The sequence below is a fragment of the Aphelocoma coerulescens genome, unplaced genomic scaffold, assembly GCF_041296385.1.
Source record: "Aphelocoma coerulescens isolate FSJ_1873_10779 unplaced genomic scaffold, UR_Acoe_1.0 HiC_scaffold_58, whole genome shotgun sequence".
Taxonomy (NCBI): Eukaryota; Metazoa; Chordata; class Aves; order Passeriformes; family Corvidae; genus Aphelocoma; species Aphelocoma coerulescens.
The window spans coordinates 1,989,595-2,007,000 of NW_027183927.1; positions in this window are offsets into that span (position 1 = coordinate 1,989,595).

Sequence of the window (17,406 nt, forward strand, 5' to 3'; positions counted from 1 at the left end):
CAGTGTGGATCAAAGGAGACCATGGTGACACTGCGGAACCTGATGGAACCAAGGAGCCATTGTGACACAGTGGGGCCTCATGGAATCAAGGAGACCATTGTGACCCAGGTGTTGCATGGGAAGGCAAGGAGCCATTGTGACACTTTGGGCTTCTTCCCTTGAGCTCTGCAGCTGGCTGTCCCAGCCCAGCGCACCATGTGCCACCTGCTCTCCTCAGGGCTCTGCCTGCACACAGCCCCAGGAGAAGTTTTCCTGTTTGCAAGGAAAGAATGGAAAAGCCGGAGCAGGTTTCCTAAACAACAAACCCCACTCAGGAGCCACATGCTCAGTACAGGCTGCCGGGAACGATGTCCCCTTTCTACAAGGGTCAGTGTGAGCAGGAATGAATGATCTCTGGGAGCAGAATTCTCGGAGTCTTTCCACTGAATTCTCTGTCCCTGTGTCTTGGGGTGACTTTATCATGTGTATCCCCCTATTGCTGCTCTATGCCCAGAAGTGAACTTTGTGCATTTCTGTGCCTTTCAACTGAGCCTGAGAGGGGGGAGAGGAAAAAAAAGCCAGACAAACTTCTCAGAGCGTTTGTTCAAGGACACACATACACACTCCTCTGCATCCTGCTTGCAGCAAGAGCAGAGGAAGCAACTTTGTTTCTTTTTAGCCAGTTTTCAGCTCCTTTTCTCTGGAGGGAGATGGAGAGTTGAACTTTGTTTTCCTGGGACTTCGGGGGTTTTTTTTCCCTTCTTCTCTTCTTGACTCTTTCAACATCAGAGCACATTGGGAGAATTTTCTCCCGAGGTGGGGGCCCTGAATGTGGGCCCATGAGCCAGCTGCAAGGAGGAGGAGAGAGACTACACCTCCGGAAGTGTTGGGGTTCCTCCCCCCTGCCATGAGGTCATGGGAGAGGGGACCCTGGGGTAGAGGCATGGCCTGGGCACGGGGTCTCCCTGCTCCCTGCTCACATGTGCCCTAATCCTGTTCAGCACTGCTTATTTTGTGTTGCCCTGTGCCAGGAGGGCCCTGGTTGTGCCGTGATTGCTCAGTTCTTTGGCAGTGCCCCGCCCATGTGGCTGGAGAAGAAAGAGCTCTGCAACTTCTCTCAAGAATCGCTCCCTGTTTCTTTGCACGGGCCTCGCTGTCTATGGATGTTTCAGGAGACCCCACCGAAACACGGAAGGACTCTCAAATTATCCCAGCTTTCTCTGCACAGCGAGAGGTTTTAATATTTAGCATTGTTATCCTTTTCCTGTGTGTTTGTTAAAAAAATAGGTTTTATCTCTTTCACTTTCTTCCCAGGAAAGTTCTTTTTTCCAAAAACCTGGTGGGGGAGGGCTGGGTGTAACCTGCCTTCTATCAGAGGATATTTTCCTCCACATTTGTCCAAACCGGCACAGCCTGTCCTTTCCTGGGTCTCTGTTGCAGATGGAAGCTGCTGGTGCCATTGTCAGCTTGAAGCACTCTTTTGATGCAAGCAGATGTTGCCAGGTGTGTTCAGCAGCTGTTGCTCAATGCTTATGCCAAGCTATTGTGTTCCTCATGGAACCAAGGAGCCATTGTGACACTGCAGGGGCTGATGGCATCAAGGAGGCAATTGTGACAGTACAGAACCTCCTAGAAACAAGGCTCCATTGTGACACCGTGGGGAATCATGGAATCAAGGAGCCCATTGTGACACGGCTGCATGGAACCAATGGTCCATGGTTACACGGCGGATTCAAGAAGAGCACGGTGACACCACGCAACATCATGGAACCGTACGTCCATTGTGACACAGCAAGGCCGCATGGAAACAAGGGGACCATTGTGGCAAAGCAGGGCCTAATGGAAGCCTGGAGAGCATTGTGACATTGTGGGGAATCATGGAAACATGGAGAGCATTGTGACACTAAGGAAACTCCTGGAACCAAGATGACCACTGGCACATAATGGAACCTCATGGAAGCAAGCATCCATGATGACTTTGGAGGGCCTCAGGGACCACAGGACCCATTGTGACACAGCAGGACCTGGTGGAACCAAGGAGCCTTTGTGATACTCCAGATCCACATGGAAGCCAGGGTGCACTGAGACACAGTGGGGCCTTGTTGGAACCAAAGACACCTCTGCAAAAAGCAGGCTAGCTCATAGAAGCAAGGAGTCCATTGTTACAACGTAAAAGCTATGCAACCAAGGGACCATTGTGACACTGCGGGGCCTCATGGAACCAATTGTCCATGATGACAGTGCGGATCAAAGGAGACCATGGTGACACTGCGGAACCTGATGGAACCAAGGAGCCATTGTGACACAGTGGGGCCTCATGGAATCAAGGAGACCATTGTGACCCAGGTGTTGCATGGGAAGGCAAGGAGCCATTGTGACACTTTGGGCTTCTTCCCTTGAGCTCTGCAGCTGGCTGTCCCAGCCCAGCGCACCACGTGCCACCTGCTCTCCTCAGGGCTCTGCCTGCACACAGCCCCAGGAGAAGTTTTCCTGTTTGCAAGGAAAGAATGGAAAAGCCGGAGCAGGTTTCCTAAACAACAAACCCCACTCAGGAGCCACATGCTCAGTACAGGCTGCCTGGAACGATGTCCCCTTTCTACAAGGGTCAGTGTGAGCAGGAATGAATGATCTCTGGGAGCAGAATTCTCGGAGTCTTTCCACTGAATTCTCTCTCCCTGTGTCTTGGGGTGACTTTATCATGTGTATCCCCCTATTGCTGCTCTATGCCCAGAAGTGAACTTTGTGCATTTCTGTGCCTTTCAACTGAGCCTGAGAGGGGGGAGAGGAAAAAAAAGCCAGACAAACTTCTCAGAGCGTTTGTTCAAGGACACACATACACACTCCTCTGCATCCTGCTTGCAGCAAGAGCAGAGGAAGCAACTTTGTTTCTTTTTAGCCAGTTTTCAGCTCCTTTTCTCTGGAGGGAGATGGAGAGTTGAACTTTGTTTTCCTGGGACTTCGGGGGTTTTTTTTCCCTTCTTCTCTTCTTGACTCTTTCAACATCAGAGCACATTGGGAGAATTTTCTCCCGAGGTGGGGGCCCTGAATGTGGGCCCATGAGCCAGCTGCAAGGAGGAGGAGAGAGACTACACCTACGGAAGTGTTGGGGTTCCTCCCCCCTGCCATGAGGTCATGGGAGAGGGGACCCTGGGGTAGAGGCATGGCCTGGGCACGGGGTCTCCCTGCTCCCTGCTCACATGTGCCCTAATCCTGTTCAGCACTGCTTATTTTGTGTTGCCCTGTGCCAGGAGGGCCCTGGTTGTGCCGTGATTGCTCAGTTCTTTGGCAGTGCCCCGCCCATGTGGCTGGAGAAGAAAGAGCTCTGAAACTTCTCTCAAGAATCGCTCCCTGTTTCTTTGCACGGGCCTCGCTGTCTATGGATGTTTCAGGAGACCCCACCGAAACACGGAAGGACTCTCAAATTATCCCAGCTTTCTCTGCACAGCGAGAGGTTTTAATATTTAGCATTGTTATCCTTTTCCTGTGTGTTTGTTAAAAAAGTAGTTTTTATCTCTTTCACTTTCTTCCCAGGAAAATTCTTTTTTCCCGAAGCTGGTGGGGGAGGGCTGGGTGTAACCTGCCTTCTATCAGAGGATATTTTCCTCCACATTTGTCCAAACCGGCACAGCCTGTCCTTTCCCTGGGTGTCTGTTGCAGATGGAAGCTGCTGGTGCCATTGTCAGCTTGAAGCCCTCTTTTGATGCAAGCAGATGTTGCCAGGTGTGTTCAGCAGCTGTTGCTCAATGCTTATGCCAAGCTATTGTGTTCCTCATGGAACCAAGGAGCCATTGTGACACTGCAGGGGCTGATGGCATCAAGGAGGCAATTGTGACAGTACAGAACCTCCTAGAAACAAGGCTCCATTGTGACACCGTGGGGAATCATGGAATCAAGGAGCCCATTGTGACACGGCTGCATGGAACCAATGGTCCATGGTTACACGGCGGATTCAAGAAGAGCACGGTGACACCACGCAACATCATGGAACCGTACGTCCATTGTGACACAGCAAGGCCGCATGGAAACAAGGGGACCATTGTGGCAAAGCAGGGCCTAATGGAAGCCTGGAGAGCATTGTGACATTGTGGGGAATCATGGAAACATGGAGAGCATTGTGACACTAAGGAAACTCCTGGAACCAAGATGACCACTGGCACATAATGGAACCTCATGGAAGCAAGCATCCATGATGACTTTGGAGGGCCTCAGGGACCACAGGACCCATTGTGACACAGCAGGACCTGGTGGAACCAAGGAGCCTTTGTGATACTCCAGATCCACATGGAAGCCAGGGTGCACTGAGACACAGTGGGGCCTTGTTGGAACCAAAGACACCTCTGCAAAAAGCAGGCTAGCTCATAGAAGCAAGGAGTCCATTGTTACAACGTAAAAGCTATGCAACCAAGGGACCATTGTGACACTGCGGGGCCTCATGGAACCAATTGTCCATGATGACAGTGCGGATCAAAGGAGACCATGGTGACACTGCGGAACCTGATGGAACCAAGGAGCCATTGTGACACAGTGGGGCCTCATGGAATCAAGGAGACCATTGTGACCCAGGTGTTGCATGGGAAGGCAAGGAGCCATTGTGACACTTTGGGCTTCTTCCCTTGAGCTCTGCAGCTGGCTGTCCCAGCCCAGCGCACCATGTGCCACCTGCTCTCCTCAGGGCTCTGCCTGCACACAGCCCCAGGAGAAGTTTTCCTGTTTGCAAGGAAAGAATGGAAAAGCCGGAGCAGGTTTCCTAAACAACAAACCCCACTCAGGAGCCACATGCTCAGTACAGGCTGCCTGGAACGATGTCCCCTTTCTACAAGGGTCAGTGTGAGCAGGAATGATCTCTGGGAGCAGAATTCTCGGAGTCTTTCCACTGAATTCTCTCTCCCTGTGTCTTGGGGTGACTTTATCATGTGTATCCCCTATTGCTGCTCTATGCCCAGAAGTGAACTTTGTGCATTTCTGTGCCTTTCAACTGAGCCTGAGAGGGGGGAGAGGAAAAAAAACCGGACAAACTTCTCAGAGCGTTTGTTCAAGGACACACATACACACTCCTCTGCATCCTGCTTGCAGCAAGAGCAGAGGAAGCAACTTTGTTTCTTTTTAGCCAGTTTTCAGCTCCTTTTCTCTGGAGGGAGATGGAGAGTTGAACTTTGTTTTCCTGGGACTTCGGGGGTTTTTTTTCCCTTCTTCTCTTCTTGACTCTTTCAACATCAGAGCACATTGGGAGAATTTTCTCCCGAGGTGGGGGCCCTGAATGTGGGCCCATGAGCCAGCTGCAAGGAGGAGGAGAGAGACTGCACCTACGGAAGTGTTGGGGTTCCTCCCCCCTGCCATGAGGTCATGGGAGAGGGGACCCTGGGGTAGAGGCATGGCCTGGGCACGGGGTCTCCCTGCTCCCTGCTCACATGTGCCCTAATCCTGTTCAGCACTGCTTATTTTGTGTTGCCCTGTGCGAGGAGGGCCCTGGTTGTGCTGTGATTGCTCAGTTCTTTGGCAGTGCCCCGCCCATGTGGCTGGAGAAGAAAGAGCTCTGCAACTTCTCTCAAGAATCGCTCCCTGTTTCTTTGCACAGGCCTCGCTGTCTATGGATGTTTCAGGAGACCCCACCGAAACACAGAAGGACTCTCAAATTATCCCAGCTTTCTCTGCACAGCGAGAGGTTTTAATATTTAGCATTGTTATCCTTTTCCTGTGTGTTTGTTAAAAAAATAGTTTTTATCTCTTTCACTTTCTTCCCAGGAAAGTTCTTTTTTCCAAAAACCTGGTGGGGGAGGGCTGGGTGTAACCTGCCTTCTATCAGAGGATATTTTCCTCCACATTTGTCCAAACCGGCACAGCCTGTCCTTTCCTGGGTCTCTGTTGCAGATGGAAGCTGCTGGTGCCATTGTCAGCTTGAAACCCTCTTTTGATGCAAGCAGATGTTGCCAGGTGTGTTCAGCAGCTGTTGCTCAATGCTTATGCCAAGCTATTGTGTTCCTCATGGAACCAAGGAGCCATTGTGACACTGCAGGGGCTGATGGCATCAAGGAGGCAATTGTGACAGTACAGAACCTCCTAGAAACAAGGCTCCATTGTGACACCGTGGGGAATCATGGAATCAAGGAGCCCATTGTGACACGGCTGCATGGAACCAATGGTCCATGGTTACACGGCGGATTCAAGAAGAGCACGGTGACACCACGCAACATCACGGAACCATAGGTCCATTGTGACACAGCGGGGCCTCATGGAAACAAGGGGACCATTGTGGCAAAGCAGGGCCTAATGGAAGCCTGGAGAGCATTGTGACATTGTGGGGAATCATGGAAACATGGAGAGCATTGTGACACTAAGGAAACTCCTGGAACCAAGATGACCACTGGCACATAATGGAACCTCATGGAAGCAAGCATCCATGATGACTTTGGAGGGCCTCAGGGACCACAGGACCCATTGTGACACAGCAGGACCTGGTGGAACCAAGGAGCCTTTGTGATACTCCAGATCCACATGGAAGCCAGGGTGCACTGAGACACAGTGGGGCCTTGTTGGAACCAAAGACACCTCTGCAAAAAGCAGGCTAGCTCATAGAAGCAAGGAGTCCATTGTTACAACGTAAAAGCTATGCAACCAAGGGACCATTGTGACACTGCGGGGCCTCATGGAACCAATTGTCCATGATGACAGTGTGGATCAAAGGAGACCATGGTGACACTGCGGAACCTGATGGAACCAAGGAGCCATTGTGACACAGTGGGGCCTCATGGAATCAAGGAGACCATTGTGACCCAGGTGTTGCATGGGAAGGCAAGGAGCCATTGTGACACTTTGGGCTTCTTCCCTTGAGCTCTGCAGCTGGCTGTCCCAGCCCAGCGCACCATGTGCCACCTGCTCTCCTCAGGGCTCTGCCTGCACACAGCCCCAGGAGAAGTTTTCCTGTTTGCAAGGAAAGAATGGAAAAGCCGGAGCAGGTTTCCTAAACAACAAACCCCACTCAGGAGCCACATGCTCAGTACAGGCTGCCGGGAACGATGTCCCCTTTCTACAAGGGTCAGTGTGAGCAGGAATGAATGATCTCTGGGAGCAGAATTCTCGGAGTCTTTCCACTGAATTCTCTGTCCCTGTGTCTTGGGGTGACTTTATCATGTGTATCCCCCTATTGCTGCTCTATGCCCAGAAGTGAACTTTGTGCATTTCTGTGCCTTTCAACTGAGCCTGAGAGGGGGGAGAGGAAAAAAAAGCCAGACAAACTTCTCAGAGCGTTTGTTCAAGGACACACATACACACTCCTCTGCATCCTGCTTGCAGCAAGAGCAGAGGAAGCAACTTTGTTTCTTTTTAGCCAGTTTTCAGCTCCTTTTCTCTGGAGGGAGATGGAGAGTTGAACTTTGTTTTCCTGGGACTTCGGGGGTTTTTTTTCCCTTCTTCTCTTCTTGACTCTTTCAACATCAGAGCACATTGGGAGAATTTTCTCCCGAGGTGGGGGCCCTGAATGTGGGCCCATGAGCCAGCTGCAAGGAGGAGGAGAGAGACTACACCTCCGGAAGTGTTGGGGTTCCTCCCCCCTGCCATGAGGTCATGGGAGAGGGGACCCTGGGGTAGAGGCATGGCCTGGGCACGGGGTCTCCCTGCTCCCTGCTCACATGTGCCCTAATCCTGTTCAGCACTGCTTATTTTGTGTTGCCCTGTGCCAGGAGGGCCCTGGTTGTGCCGTGATTGCTCAGTTCTTTGGCAGTGCCCCGCCCATGTGGCTGGAGAAGAAAGAGCTCTGCAACTTCTCTCAAGAATCGCTCCCTGTTTCTTTGCACGGGCCTCGCTGTCTATGGATGTTTCAGGAGACCCCACCGAAACACGGAAGGACTCTCAAATTATCCCAGCTTTCTCTGCACAGCGAGAGGTTTTAATATTTAGCATTGTTATCCTTTTCCTGTGTGTTTGTTAAAAAAATAGGTTTTATCTCTTTCACTTTCTTCCCAGGAAAGTTCTTTTTTCCAAAAACCTGGTGGGGGAGGGCTGGGTGTAACCTGCCTTCTATCAGAGGATATTTTCCTCCACATTTGTCCAAACCGGCACAGCCTGTCCTTTCCTGGGTCTCTGTTGCAGATGGAAGCTGCTGGTGCCATTGTCAGCTTGAAGCACTCTTTTGATGCAAGCAGATGTTGCCAGGTGTGTTCAGCAGCTGTTGCTCAATGCTTATGCCAAGCTATTGTGTTCCTCATGGAACCAAGGAGCCATTGTGACACTGCAGGGGCTGATGGCATCAAGGAGGCAATTGTGACAGTACAGAACCTCCTAGAAACAAGGCTCCATTGTGACACCGTGGGGAATCATGGAATCAAGGAGCCCATTGTGACACGGCTGCATGGAACCAATGGTCCATGGTTACACGGCGGATTCAAGAAGAGCACGGTGACACCACGCAACATCATGGAACCGTACGTCCATTGTGACACAGCAAGGCCGCATGGAAACAAGGGGACCATTGTGGCAAAGCAGGGCCTAATGGAAGCCTGGAGAGCATTGTGACATTGTGGGGAATCATGGAAACATGGAGAGCATTGTGACACTAAGGAAACTCCTGGAACCAAGATGACCACTGGCACATAATGGAACCTCATGGAAGCAAGCATCCATGATGACTTTGGAGGGCCTCAGGGACCACAGGACCCATTGTGACACAGCAGGACCTGGTGGAACCAAGGAGCCTTTGTGATACTCCAGATCCACATGGAAGCCAGGGTGCACTGAGACACAGTGGGGCCTTGTTGGAACCAAAGACACCTCTGCAAAAAGCAGGCTAGCTCATAGAAGCAAGGAGTCCATTGTTACAACGTAAAAGCTATGCAACCAAGGGACCATTGTGACACTGCGGGGCCTCATGGAACCAATTGTCCATGATGACAGTGCGGATCAAAGGAGACCATGGTGACACTGCGGAACCTGATGGAACCAAGGAGCCATTGTGACACAGTGGGGCCTCATGGAATCAAGGAGACCATTGTGACCCAGGTGTTGCATGGGAAGGCAAGGAGCCATTGTGACACTTTGGGCTTCTTCCCTTGAGCTCTGCAGCTGGCTGTCCCAGCCCAGCGCACCACGTGCCACCTGCTCTCCTCAGGGCTCTGCCTGCACACAGCCCCAGGAGAAGTTTTCCTGTTTGCAAGGAAAGAATGGAAAAGCCGGAGCAGGTTTCCTAAACAACAAACCCCACTCAGGAGCCACATGCTCAGTACAGGCTGCCTGGAACGATGTCCCCTTTCTACAAGGGTCAGTGTGAGCAGGAATGAATGATCTCTGGGAGCAGAATTCTCGGAGTCTTTCCACTGAATTCTCTCTCCCTGTGTCTTGGGGTGACTTTATCATGTGTATCCCCCTATTGCTGCTCTATGCCCAGAAGTGAACTTTGTGCATTTCTGTGCCTTTCAACTGAGCCTGAGAGGGGGGAGAGGAAAAAAAAGCCAGACAAACTTCTCAGAGCGTTTGTTCAAGGACACACATACACACTCCTCTGCATCCTGCTTGCAGCAAGAGCAGAGGAAGCAACTTTGTTTCTTTTTAGCCAGTTTTCAGCTCCTTTTCTCTGGAGGGAGATGGAGAGTTGAACTTTGTTTTCCTGGGACTTCGGGGGGTTTTTTTCCCTTCTTCTCTTCTTGACTCTTTCAACATCAGAGCACATTGGGAGAATTTTCTCCCGAGGTGGGGGCCCTGAATGTGGGCCCATGAGCCAGCTGCAAGGAGGAGGAGAGAGACTACACCTACGGAAGTGTTGGGGTTCCTCCCCCCTGCCATGAGGTCATGGGAGAGGGGACCCTGGGGTAGAGGCATGGCCTGGGCACGGGGTCTCCCTGCTCCCTGCTCACATGTGCCCTAATCCTGTTCAGCACTGCTTATTTTGTGTTGCCCTGTGCCAGGAGGGCCCTGGTTGTGCCGTGATTGCTCAGTTCTTTGGCAGTGCCCCGCCCATGTGGCTGGAGAAGAAAGAGCTCTGAAACTTCTCTCAAGAATCGCTCCCTGTTTCTTTGCACGGGCCTCGCTGTCTATGGATGTTTCAGGAGACCCCACCGAAACACGGAAGGACTCTCAAATTATCCCAGCTTTCTCTGCACAGCGAGAGGTTTTAATATTTAGCATTGTTATCCTTTTCCTGTGTGTTTGTTAAAAAAGTAGTTTTTATCTCTTTCACTTTCTTCCCAGGAAAATTCTTTTTTCCCGAAGCTGGTGGGGGAGGGCTGGGTGTAACCTGCCTTCTATCAGAGGATATTTTCCTCCACATTTGTCCAAACCGGCACAGCCTGTCCTTTCCCTGGGTGTCTGTTGCAGATGGAAGCTGCTGGTGCCATTGTCAGCTTGAAGCCCTCTTTTGATGCAAGCAGATGTTGCCAGGTGTGTTCAGCAGCTGTTGCTCAATGCTTATGCCAAGCTATTGTGTTCCTCATGGAACCAAGGAGCCATTGTGACACTGCAGGGGCTGATGGCATCAAGGAGGCAATTGTGACAGTACAGAACCTCCTAGAAACAAGGCTCCATTGTGACACCGTGGGGAATCATGGAATCAAGGAGCCCATTGTGACACGGCTGCATGGAACCAATGGTCCATGGTTACACGGCGGATTCAAGAAGAGCACGGTGACACCACGCAACATCATGGAACCGTACGTCCATTGTGACACAGCAAGGCCGCATGGAAACAAGGGGACCATTGTGGCAAAGCAGGGCCTAATGGAAGCCTGGAGAGCATTGTGACATTGTGGGGAATCATGGAAACATGGAGAGCATTGTGACACTAAGGAAACTCCTGGAACCAAGATGACCACTGGCACATAATGGAACCTCATGGAAGCAAGCATCCATGATGACTTTGGAGGGCCTCAGGGACCACAGGACCCATTGTGACACAGCAGGACCTGGTGGAACCAAGGAGCCTTTGTGATACTCCAGATCCACATGGAAGCCAGGGTGCACTGAGACACAGTGGGGCCTTGTTGGAACCAAAGACACCTCTGCAAAAAGCAGGCTAGCTCATAGAAGCAAGGAGTCCATTGTTACAACGTAAAAGCTATGCAACCAAGGGACCATTGTGACACTGCGGGGCCTCATGGAACCAATTGTCCATGATGACAGTGCGGATCAAAGGAGACCATGGTGACACTGCGGAACCTGATGGAACCAAGGAGCCATTGTGACACAGTGGGGCCTCATGGAATCAAGGAGACCATTGTGACCCAGGTGTTGCATGGGAAGGCAAGGAGCCATTGTGACACTTTGGGCTTCTTCCCTTGAGCTCTGCAGCTGGCTGTCCCAGCCCAGCGCACCATGTGCCACCTGCTCTCCTCAGGGCTCTGCCTGCACACAGCCCCAGGAGAAGTTTTCCTGTTTGCAAGGAAAGAATGGAAAAGCCGGAGCAGGTTTCCTAAACAACAAACCCCACTCAGGAGCCACATGCTCAGTACAGGCTGCCTGGAACGATGTCCCCTTTCTACAAGGGTCAGTGTGAGCAGGAATGATCTCTGGGAGCAGAATTCTCGGAGTCTTTCCACTGAATTCTCTCTCCCTGTGTCTTGGGGTGACTTTATCATGTGTATCCCCTATTGCTGCTCTATGCCCAGAAGTGAACTTTGTGCATTTCTGTGCCTTTCAACTGAGCCTGAGAGGGGGGAGAGGAAAAAAAACCGGACAAACTTCTCAGAGCGTTTGTTCAAGGACACACATACACACTCCTCTGCATCCTGCTTGCAGCAAGAGCAGAGGAAGCAACTTTGTTTCTTTTTAGCCAGTTTTCAGCTCCTTTTCTCTGGAGGGAGATGGAGAGTTGAACTTTGTTTTCCTGGGACTTCGGGGGTTTTTTTTCCCTTCTTCTCTTCTTGACTCTTTCAACATCAGAGCACATTGGGAGAATTTTCTCCCGAGGTGGGGGCCCTGAATGTGGGCCCATGAGCCAGCTGCAAGGAGGAGGAGAGAGACTGCACCTACGGAAGTGTTGGGGTTCCTCCCCCCTGCCATGAGGTCATGGGAGAGGGGACCCTGGGGTAGAGGCATGGCCTGGGCACGGGGTCTCCCTGCTCCCTGCTCACATGTGCCCTAATCCTGTTCAGCACTGCTTATTTTGTGTTGCCCTGTGCGAGGAGGGCCCTGGTTGTGCTGTGATTGCTCAGTTCTTTGGCAGTGCCCCGCCCATGTGGCTGGAGAAGAAAGAGCTCTGCAACTTCTCTCAAGAATCGCTCCCTGTTTCTTTGCACAGGCCTCGCTGTCTATGGATGTTTCAGGAGACCCCACCGAAACACAGAAGGACTCTCAAATTATCCCAGCTTTCTCTGCACAGCGAGAGGTTTTAATATTTAGCATTGTTATCCTTTTCCTGTGTGTTTGTTAAAAAAATAGTTTTTATCTCTTTCACTTTCTTCCCAGGAAAGTTCTTTTTTCCAAAAACCTGGTGGGGGAGGGCTGGGTGTAACCTGCCTTCTATCAGAGGATATTTTCCTCCACATTTGTCCAAACCGGCACAGCCTGTCCTTTCCTGGGTCTCTGTTGCAGATGGAAGCTGCTGGTGCCATTGTCAGCTTGAAACCCTCTTTTGATGCAAGCAGATGTTGCCAGGTGTGTTCAGCAGCTGTTGCTCAATGCTTATGCCAAGCTATTGTGTTCCTCATGGAACCAAGGAGCCATTGTGACACTGCAGGGGCTGATGGCATCAAGGAGGCAATTGTGACAGTACAGAACCTCCTAGAAACAAGGCTCCATTGTGACACCGTGGGGAATCATGGAATCAAGGAGCCCATTGTGACACGGCTGCATGGAACCAATGGTCCATGGTTACACGGCGGATTCAAGAAGAGCACGGTGACACCACGCAACATCACGGAACCGTACGTCCATTGTGACACAGCGGGGCCTCATGGAAACAAGGGGACCATTGTGGCAAAGCAGGGCCTAATGGAAGCATGGAGAGCATTGTGACACTAAGGAAACTCCTGGAACCAAGATGACCACTGGCACATAATGGAACCTCATGGAAGCAAGCCTCCACGATGGTTTTGGAGGGCCTCAGGGACCACAGGACCCATTGTGACACAGCAGGACCTGGTGGAACCAAGGAGCCTTTGTGATACTCCAGATCCACATGGAAGCCAGGGTGCACTGAGACACAGCGGGGCCTTGTTGGAACCAAAGACACCTCTGCAAAAAGCAGGCTAGCTCATAGAAGCAAGGAGTCCATTGTTACAACGTAAAAGCTATGCAACCAAGGGACCATTGTGACACTGCGGGGCCTCATGGAACCAATTGTCCATGATGACAGTGCGGATCAAAGGAGACCATGGTGACACTGCGGAACCTGATGGAACCAAGGAGCCATTGTGACACAGTGGGGCCTCATGGAATCAAGGAGACCATTGTGACCCAGGTGTTGCATGGGAAGGCAAGGAGCCATTGTGACACTTTGGGCTTCTTCCCTTGAGCTCTGCAGCTGGCTGTCCCAGCCCAGCGCACCATGTGCCACCTGCTCTCCTCAGGGCTCTGCCTGCACACAGCCCCAGGAGAAGTTTTCCTGTTTGCAAGGAAAGAATGGAAAAGCCGGAGCAGGTTTCCTAAACAACAAACCCCACTCAGGAGCCACATGCTCAGTACAGGCTGCCGGGAACGATGTCCCCTTTCTACAAGGGTCAGTGTGAGCAGGAATGATCTCTGGGAGCAGAATTCTCGGAGTCTTTCCACTGAATTCTCTGTCCCTGTGTCTTGGGGTGACTTTATCATGTGTATCCCCCTATTGCTGCTCTATGCCCAGAAGTGAACTTTGTGCATTTCTGTGCCTTTCAACTGAGCCTGAGAGGGGGGAGAGGAAAAAAAAGCCAGACAAACTTCTCAGAGCGTTTGTTCAAGGACACACATACACACTCCTCTGCATCCTGCTTGCAGCAAGAGCAGAGGAAGCAACTTTGTTTCTTTTTAGCCAGTTTTCAGCTCCTTTTCTCTGGAGGGAGATGGAGAGTTGAACTTTGTTTTCCTGGGACTTCGGGGGTTTTTTTTCCCTTCTTCTCTTCTTGACTCTTTCAACATCAGAGCACATTGGGAGAATTTTCTCCCGAGGTGGGGGCCCTGAATGTGGGCCCATGAGCCAGCTGCAAGGAGGAGGAGAGAGACTACACCTACGGAAGTGTTGGGGTTCCTCCCCCCTGCCATGAGGTCATGGGAGAGGGTACCCTGGGGTAGAGGCATGGCCTGGGCACGGGGTCTCCCTGCTCCCTGCTCACATGTGCCCTAACCCTGTTCAGCACTGCTTATTTTGTGTTGCCCTGTGCCAGGAGGGCCCTGGTTGTGCCGTGATTGCTCAGTTCTTTGGCAGTGCCCCGCCCATGTGGCTGGAGAAGAAAGAGCTCTGCAACTTCTCTCAAGAATCGCTCCCTGTTTCTTTGCACGGGCCTCGCTGTCTATGGATGTTTCAGGAGACCCCACCGAAACACGGAAGGACTCTCAAATTATCCCAGCTTTCTCTGCACAGCGAGAGGTTTTAATATTTAGCATTGTTATCCTTTTCCTGTGTGTTTGTTAAAAAAGTAGTTTTTATCTCTTTCACTTTCTTCCCAGGAAAATTCTTTTTTCCCGAAGCTGGTGGGGGAGGGCTGGGTGTAACCTGCCTTCTATCAGAGGATATTTTCCTCCACATTTGTCCAAACCGGCACAGCCTGTCCTTTCCCTGGGTGTCTGTTGCAGATGGAAGCTGCTGGTGCCATTGTCAGCTTGAAGCCCTCTTTTGATGCAAGCAGATGTTGCCAGGTGTGTTCAGCAGCTGTTGCTCAATGCTTATGCCAAGCTATTGTGTTCCTCATGGAACCAAGGAGCCATTGTGACACTGCAGGGGCTGATGGCATCAAGGAGGCAATTGTGACAGTACAGAACCTCCTAGAAACAAGGCTCCATTGTGACACCGTGGGGAATCATGGAATCAAGGAGCCCATTGTGACACGGCTGCATGGAACCAATGGTCCATGGTTACACGGCGGATTCAAGAAGAGCACGGTGACACCACGCAACATCATGGAACCGTACGTCCATTGTGACACAGCAAGGCCGCATGGAAACAAGGGGACCATTGTGGCAAAGCAGGGCCTAATGGAAGCCTGGAGAGCATTGTGACATTGTGGGGAATCATGGAAACATGGAGAGCATTGTGACACTAAGGAAACTCCTGGAACCAAGATGACCACTGGCACATAATGGAACCTCATGGAAGCAAGCATCCATGATGACTTTGGAGGGCCTCAGGGACCACAGGACCCATTGTGACACAGCAGGACCTGGTGGAACCAAGGAGCCTTTGTGATACTCCAGATCCACATGGAAGCCAGGGTGCACTGAGACACAGTGGGGCCTTGTTGGAACCAAAGACACCTCTGCAAAAAGCAGGCTAGCTCATAGAAGCAAGGAGTCCATTGTTACAATGTAAAAGCTATGCAACCAAGGGACCATTGTGACACTGCGGGGCCTCATGGAACCAATTGTCCATGATGACAGTGCGGATCAAAGGAGACCATGGTGACACTGCGGAACCTGATGGAACCAAGGAGCCATTGTGACACAGTGGGGCCTCATGGAATCAAGGAGACCATTGTGACCCAGGTGTTGCATGGGAAGGCAAGGAGCCATTGTGACACTTTGGGCTTCTTCCCTTGAGCTCTGCAGCTGGCTGTTCCAGCCCAGCGCACCATGTGCCACCTGCTCTCCTCAGGGCTCTGCCTGCACACAGCCCCAGGAGAAGTTTTCCTGTTTGCAAGGAAAGAATGGAAAAGCCGGAGCAGGTTTCCTAAACAACAAACCCCACTCAGGAGCCACATGCTCAGTACAGGCTGCCTGGAACGATGTCCCCTTTCTACAAGGGTCAGTGTGAGCAGGAATGATCTCTGGGAGCAGAATTCTCGGAGTCTTTCCACTGAATTCTCTCTCCCTGTGTCTTGGGGTGACTTTATCATGTGTATCCCCTATTGCTGCTCTATGCCCAGAAGTGAACTTTGTGCATTTCTGTGCCTTTCAACTGAGCCTGAGAGGGGGGAGAGGAAAAAAAACCGGACAAACTTCTCAGAGCGTTTGTTCAAGGACACACATACACACTCCTCTGCATCCTGCTTGCAGCAAGAGCAGAGGAAGCAACTTTGTTTCTTTTTAGCCAGTTTTCAGCTCCTTTTCTCTGGGGGGAGATGGAGAGTTGAACTTTGTTTTCCTGGGACTTCGGGGGTTTTTTTTCCCTTCTTCTCTTCTTGACTCTTTCAACATCAGAGCACATTGGGAGAATTTTCTCCCGAGGTGGGGGCCCTGAATGTGGGCCCATGAGCCAGCTGCAAGGAGGAGGAGAGAGACTGCACCTACGGAAGTGTTGGGGTTCCTCCCCCCTGCCATGAGGTCATGGGAGAGGGGACCCTGGGGTAGAGGCATGGCCTGGGCACGGGGTCTCCCTGCTCCCTGCTGACATGTGCCCTAATCCTGTTCAGCACTGCTTATTTTGTGTTGCCCTGTGCGAGGAGGGCCCTGGTTGTGCTGTGATTGCTCAGTTCTTTGGCAGTGCCCCGCCCATGTGGCTGGAGAAGAAAGAGCTCTGAAACTTCTCTCAAGAATTGCTCCCTGTTTCTTTGCACGGGCCTCGCTGTCTATGGATGTTTCAGGAGACCCCACCGAAACACAGAAGGACTCTCAAATTATCCCAGCTTTCTCTGCACAGCGAGAGGTTTTAATATTTAGCATTGTTATCCTTTTCCTGTGTGTTTGTTAAAAAAATAGGTTTTATCTCTTTCACTTTCTTCCCAGGAAAGTTCTTTTTTCCAAAAACCTGGTGGGGGAGGGCTGGGTGTAACCTGCCTTCTATAAGAGGATATTTTCCTCCACATTTGTCCAAACCGGCACAGCCTGTCCTTTCCCTGGGTGTCTGTTGCAGATGGAAGCTGCTGGTGCCATTGTCAGCTTGAAGCCCTCTTTTGATGCAAGCAGATGTTGCCAGGTGTGTTCAGCAGCTGTTGCTCAATGCTTATGCCAAGCTCTTGTGTTCCTCATGGAACCAAGGAGCCATTGTGACACTGCAGGGGCTGATGGCATCAAGGAGGCAATTGTGACAGTACAGAACCTCCTAGAAACAAGGCTCCATTGTGACACCGTGGGGAATCATGGAATCAAGGAGCCCATTGTGACACGGCTGCATGGAACCAATGGTCCATGGTTACACGGCGGATTCAAGAAGAGCACGGTGACACCACGCAACATCATGGAACCGTACGTCCATTGTGACACAGCAAGGCCGCATGGAAACAAGGGGACCATTGTGGCAAAGCAGGGCCTAATGGAAGCCTGGAGAGCATTGTGACATTGTGGGGAATCATGGAAACATGGAGAGCATTGTGACACTAAGGAAACTCCTGGAACCAAGATGACCACTGGCACATAATGGAACCTCATGGAAGCAAGCAT